The sequence below is a fragment of the Palaemon carinicauda genome, chromosome 1 (genome assembly GCF_036898095.1).
Source record: "Palaemon carinicauda isolate YSFRI2023 chromosome 1, ASM3689809v2, whole genome shotgun sequence".
NCBI lineage: Eukaryota > Metazoa > Arthropoda > Malacostraca > Decapoda > Palaemonidae > Palaemon > Palaemon carinicauda.
The window spans coordinates 181,037,083-181,043,941 of NC_090725.1; the positions used below are offsets into that span (position 1 = coordinate 181,037,083).

The following is a 6,859-nucleotide window of genomic DNA, read 5'->3' on the forward strand; positions in this document are numbered from 1 at the left end:
CAACAGAGCTCACCGAAACCTCAGCGCGCGCCCGCGCAGCTTTGGTCTCCTGCTCACCAAATGCTCTCCTGCACGCCAGTGTTCTACTGTACCCCACCATCCTCCTATACGTCAGCGTTGTCGTATGCGCATGTGCTCTCCTGTGGGCCAGCACTCTTCCCGCGCGCACGCGCCATCAATCTCCTCTGCGCCAGCACTGTCCCGTGCTCAGGGCAACACTCTTACGCACCCGCCAGCCCCCTCTCGTGCGCGCCAGTACTCTCCCTGGGCACCAGTGCTGTCCTACGCTTGAGACTTCGCCCGCAATCGCATGACTGGGCGCTCCTGCGGATTCTAGGGAGACTGCACAGCGTCTTACTGCAATGCTCTCTGGCGCGCTTGCACTCTCGGATCCAGCGCTCGCGCGCTCCTGCTGCATCCTGAGATGACTGCACAGCGCCTTACTGCGCGCCAACGCTCTCCGGCGCACATGCGCTCTCAGATCCAGCTCTTGCCTACTTGCCAGCGCTCTTTTGCGCATTCACCGAAAACTGTGCTTCAGCTGAAACTGAGCACCAGCATCATCCTGTGCGCCAACGCTGGTCAACGGCAATACCACGTTGAAAACACCGCTTCTCGTATGATCAGAGAAATTAAGCAACGTTGGGTCTGGTCAGTACTTGGACGGGTCATCGCCTGTGAACACCAGATGCTGTTGGCATTCCAGTACTCTCCTGCGCACTCGCGCTAGAGGCAAAAAGAATGAAAACTTGTTGACAGGTCACTATTGCCCCTTTCCCCTCCCCGCAAACACATTACAGCATGCCCGCTGGGAAAAAAGTGAAGAGCCTTCACAGAAGGGTTCAAGATCCTGAAGATTCCATCTTCCAAGGCAAATCAACCGCTTCTACCATCGGTCGAGACTCCTCACAGAGAACTCTTGGTCCCTTTCTCTTCAGGATTTTTTTCCTGTCAGCGAACACGATCTGAACATTGCAAATGGCCTATCATTAGTACGATCGCCAATTTCTAGCTCATCTTCCACCAATGAGAGATCATCAACCGACTGATCGCTAGATCACCGTTTGCTGATCACTAGCTCGCTGATCACCAGATCGCCAATTGTTAGCTCATCTCTCTCTGATCATTGACCTCTAGTCTCGCCGATTGCTAATGATCGCCGATTGCTAGCATGCCGATCGCTGATTGCTAGTCAATAACCAGTCCTCAGCTTGCTGATCACTAGATCGCCGATAGGCAGCTCGTCTTCCTTCGATCATCGACCTCAGCTCGCTGATCTCTGACTAGCCAATCATCAGCTTGCTGATCTCTAGCTCACCAATCGCCAGTCCGCGATCGAGTGCTGATGATCGATGGCTCACCGATCACCAACTGATGATCATCAAACCATTCTGCTGTCCCTCAGGGCTCTCCAAGCCAATCACCAACTCATTAATTGCCAACCTTCATGGGCTGACTGACCAGACAACCTTCATCTACCTGTCAGTTACCATCTTCGGCTCGCAGATCGCCGATTCACCATCATCGGCAGTTTGCCGTTGACCAGCAGTTCATCTCTCAGATGCCTGAAAACTTTAAATCAATCAATCAATCAATCATCTCTCAGACTTGCTAGTCGACCTCTGCCCGTTGTTCCCTAGATTGGAAGGCATACAACACACTTGTTCGTCATCACACCAATCCACTAAAGCGATCGGCAAACGATCGACAGCCCCATCAGCGGCTTGTCGACAGGTGACTACTCAAGAGCACTCTCCAACTGCACAGTAACCACGATACCCAGCCGTTAACCATTGATTAACATTCGCCAGACCAATGCTGTTCTAAGGAATAGCATCAATCCTATCACTGCACATGGTAAGGTTAAATGTTGCCTTACTTCTATCAGTTGTAGGAGTTCTCTCGCAAGGAAGAATCCTTACAAAGGGTATCGGGTCCCATCCTTTCGGCCACGAGTCAAGACCCCAGCATCAACAATCTCCCATGCGAAAGGATCCGCAAGGAGCTGTCCCTTTGGGTCGATGTCCATCTCATGTTGGAGGAGTTCGGACAAGGGCTAAGACCACAGGTCTTCACTTGCACGCTGGACCTAAAGGACGCATACTTCCAGGCCCAAACCATCCATCTTCTAGGAAGGATTGAAGATCAGTCTGGACAAACAAGAAACACCAGTTCAGGGCTCTGTGCTTCGGTCTTTCCACAGTACCCATCCTGAACTTACAGGATTGGCTTTTGTCTCCTCCGTTTCTGGACGACTGACTGACCTAAGCAGACTCGGTAGCAACTTTGCGTTAGCACCGGAACTTTTGATCATGGCAATCATGGTAATCCTTGGGAAGTCCTCCCTTCTCCCATCTCAGAAGACTGGTATATCTGGGAATGATTCTAGACACCAATCTCCACAAAACCTTCTCATCAAAGACAGCCGGAGAAAAGTCTCAAGACCCTTTCTCAAAACAAGAAGAACTCCCAGCCCAGAGTGGCCTCTTTATTCCTCTGACACCCATCATCTCTGGCATGTCTAGGCTTCAACGGCCGCCTCAATATTAGCTCTCTCCAGTGGTGGCTGAAGTCCAATTGGAATCATGCCTTTGATTCCCCGGACATTCTGATCCCCATGGGACCGGAAGTTTGGATGAACCTCAAGGGATGGGTGTCAGTGAGAATCTACGGAGTGGTATAACCTTCTCATACTTCCTCACCCCTCAGACTTGATGCTGTGCTTAGACACATCAAAAGAAGGGAGGAGGGACCATAGTGCTGCACCACACGACCACAGGCCTCTGGACAGAGTCCGAAAGTACCTTCACTTAAATCTCTTAAGAAATGAAGGCCAACTTTCTGGCCCTTCAACAGCCTCATCAGTTACTAACGGGCCACTCAGTGATGTGATGAGCGACAACACCACTTACCATATAGAGGCTCACATCAACAAGAAAGAAGGAAATTGCTCGCAGCCTCTTTCCATCTAACAGTATAAATACTAGCACTGAAAGAAATAGATATCTGAGGCTCGTGGAGAAGATGGCAGGTTCATCCTTGCCAAGATCTTGGACGTGTCGTACAATGCTAGTGGCATTTTTAAATTTATATCAGAAGCAGGTCTTCTTAATGCTATTTAACTTTTATAACATTTACTTCTCTGGTTTTCATTGAATATTCTTTTAATCCTTATTTATGATAAACGATATCAATGTCAAAGCCCTTCGTTGTCAGGATGCCAGAGAACTTCAAATCAATCAATCAATCAACAGTATAAATACTAAAATGGGCCAAAGTCCACTTGGTACCACTATCAGCCCGCTTCATTCCAGACTAGAGGAATGTGCTTGCCAACAAACTGTGCACATCATCTCAGATAAGGTGTATCGAAGAGTCTTTGGATCACCTTGTAGCCAAGAAAGTCCCGACTTTACGGGGTTCTCCAACTATGGATCTGTTCACAACGCCCCTGAGCTTGAGGCTTCCGCTGGTCCCCAGTCCTTGACCCCAAGGTTGTCTGGCAAGAAGCGTGCTAACAACGGTTGGTAAAACAACGACGTTTACGTCTCGTCCCTGTTTTTGTCGGAAAAGAAGGGTACTCAACAAGGCTAGAACATTGGTCAGCCTCTTAGGGCTCTCATAGCTCCGCTATGGCATTATGCAGAACGGTTTCCAAACCTTCTGCAGCTCCTGATAGAACCTCCAAACGAACCCTCTCCATGTCACAGACAACCACACTTCTAGACATCTACCACAAGTTATAGCTTTGCTATGATTGTACACCTGGAGACTACCCAGTACCTCCTCTCTCACAGAGGCTTTTCGCAGTAAGTTGCGAAGAAATTGTCTAGATATCTGAGGAATTCCTCAGCATCAGTCTACCAGTCAAAGTATAAAATCTTCTGTGGTGGGTGTCATGGGAAAGCGTATCCCTCCACTCAATACCTCTATTCCAGCAATAGCGGAATCCTCGGGTAAATGTAGGAGGAAAAGACGATCACTCAACCTTGAGCCTCGTTTTCAAACTGAAAGGAAGGGACATCCCCTCATCGCTAGATCTTAACTAACTCATGCGTACTTAAAACTTGCCTTTTCTCTCTCAGAATTGAGACCTCGCTCTCGAAACATGGTTCGAGTTCTCCGGTCTCTCGGAGAACTCCTTACGTTCCATTTCACCAGGCAACAAATTTTCACCTGGTTTAGAAGACTAAATGGTCTCTCTTTCAACATCGCCCATTCATGAGAAGGGTTAAAGGCAACATTCAGTTTCGTCCCCGAGTATGTTGCCAGACAGTCTCCAGAGGTGTCGGTTCCTAGACAACAAGTCTCCGCTCAGTAACTGATGATCCAGATCATCTGTTACTGTACCCGGAGTAAGGTTTGAGGCTCTACCTCAAGAGAACGGCAACAGCCCACCCGGGTCCCTTCTCCTGTCATCAGCACAAGAGGAGGATCACCAAAACATCATCTCCTCTGGATTCACAGACTCATCAATTACGCTCTGAATCCAGATCCTCATCCAGTAAGTCAACCTTTTATGTCAGGGGCATAGCTATGCCCCTGGCCCTTTTCAGGAGATTACTCTGTAACGTAAGTTCTGCAAGCAAGGGTGTGAATACTTCAGGTGACTTTCACAACCTTTCTCCTGCAAGACGTGACTCACAGGAACTCGATAGGATCTCTATCGGTCCTGTGGTGGCTGCACAACAGCTGGTTGTATACCTCAAGCTCCTTATTGCACAAGTAGCAGAAGGTTGAGGGCACCGTTACCTGGTTTTAGTCTGCGTGAGTGAAAAGGTTTGACTGGCTCTAGTTCTTTTCTTCATCCTCCCCTCTCTTGGGGAAAGCAGCATCCTGGGTTTTCTGCATAAGCTGACCTCAAGCCACTGTAGATAAACCATGCTCCCTTGTGTACCTAGTATTAAGTTAATACTGTTGCGTTCCCATAGCCTGGCGAGGTGGTATTGGGAAAGTCTTGGTTACAACAGTTTTTCCTACAAAAAGACTCGGAATAACTTTACCGGGACAGTCACACTTCTAAATATCTATATACACAGCTTGCGTAGGCCGCTGACCTTGCTTAGCAAGGTTTTAGCGAGGCACAGGGACTCCTTATTTTGAGTACTAACATACTCAGATAAGGAGACCCCGGGTAAAGCCAAAAGCCAGATTTGCAGGGACATCCAGCCCTCCTAATGGGTGAGTCACCCCTAAATAAATAGCGTTGGTTTGTATTACAGTTACGGAACAAATGAAAAATTCGTAGATGATTTATATTTTTCCTAATGATACAAACCTTAGCTATTTATACAAACTTGCCCGCCAGCCCTATCCCCCTTGAAGTCCTACCTCCAAGCAAAGTGAGTTAAATTACAGGTGTGTGAGTGGGAGCGGTAGCAAGCTACCCCCGCCAACTAGCGGTTTTGGTAGTTAAACCTCGCTAAATTTTAATGGCTCGTCATTTCAGCTTGGCAGAAAGTAACACCCCTAAGTAAATAGCTAAGGTTTGTATCGTTAGGAAAAATACAAATTATCTACGAATTTGTCATATTGAGAGGTATCACTGTACTAGCTAAGCTACAACCCTTGTTGGAAAAGCAGGATGCTATAAGCCCAAGAGCTCCAACAGAGAAAAATTTCCCAGCGAGAAAAGGAAACAAGGAAATAAATACCATATTTCGTATGTCTTAAGAAGCTACAAGTGTTAAGACTCACCCAATATTTAGCTAAGGAATTTATGGAAAAAAAAAAAGGAAATTGAGGATTTTAAAACTATTAAAGCAGTAATTCCTAGTCAGCGATTCTACAGGGGGATTTTTTTGGATGGCACAGTAAATTTTCATAATTTGGGTGCTCTATGAGATGTGATAGGTAAATATTAATTACCTGTGGATCTGTTAACCCAATTTTATTACGTGTTCCTATAAAAAACCACTAAACCAGTCGTAAATGCCACCATCCTAACGATATTTTCAAGTGGTTATTTACATGAAAGTAGTGTTGTCAATTATTCCTTCTCAAATTTTGGTAAAGTAAACTTCCAGTAACATTTCCCAAATTACTCCTGTATAGACTTTCATATAAAATTAATTGTTGATCAAATAAAGAATTCTCTAGAAATTTTACAAGGTAGAATATCTTTTTATTTTTGTGTGAGACTAGGTCTATTTAGTTTACAGCTAACTTGGTAAATGCACTCAACTTGCAGTGAGATGGTTTTTGGGCTTGAGCCATGTCGTCCTGATGAAAGTCCCTCAAAGGCAGCTTCTACTTGGGATATTTCTGTGACTGATATACCCGAGAATTTTACCCAAGAAGTATCACAGGGTTCTATCCTCTGGAGCGAATATCCTGAGAAATATCGTGTATGAAACGGGGACGTATTTAAAACAAGCCACGGCTATCCTTCCCCGAATAGAGTTAACCTTGGCTCGAAGGGTATGGGATAGGTTTGGATATGTGAATGAGAGAGCCGTTACAACTCCGTCCCCAGCTTGCTGAAAAAATTTTCGTTGGTTCGCCATTCATTCTAGCACTGCCATCTTATTTGTTATCGCGAGTTTGTGTTTATTTTCAAGTTTTCAGAGTGTTTTTGAGACCATGGATGTTTCTGCTTCTTCCTCATCGCTTAAGTTGAGTACCATTTCCCTTTTTGTGGAGAATTTTGCGTCTCCACCCTTGTGTTTTTGCGCTAAGCATCCGTTAATTGTCCGCAGTCGCCGAATGGCTGAAGCTGGTGGCTCAAGTCTCCATATCGCTCAGAATTGCATATTAATTCTCAACTACAGTAGTCTTGTAAAAGTGTGTTAAATATTTTCTTTTACAACTGTAGTATGATTATAGTTTAGACTTTTGCCACATTTTACATGCTGGTCTT

The 6,859-nt window shown here is 46.1% G+C and overlaps 1 pseudogene; it reads left to right on the forward strand.

Moving 5' to 3' along the window:
• Positions 1–581: 581 nt before the first annotated feature.
• Positions 582–700, forward strand: LOC137659071 (5S ribosomal RNA; annotated as a pseudogene).
• Positions 701–6,859: the final 6,159 nt, after the last annotated feature.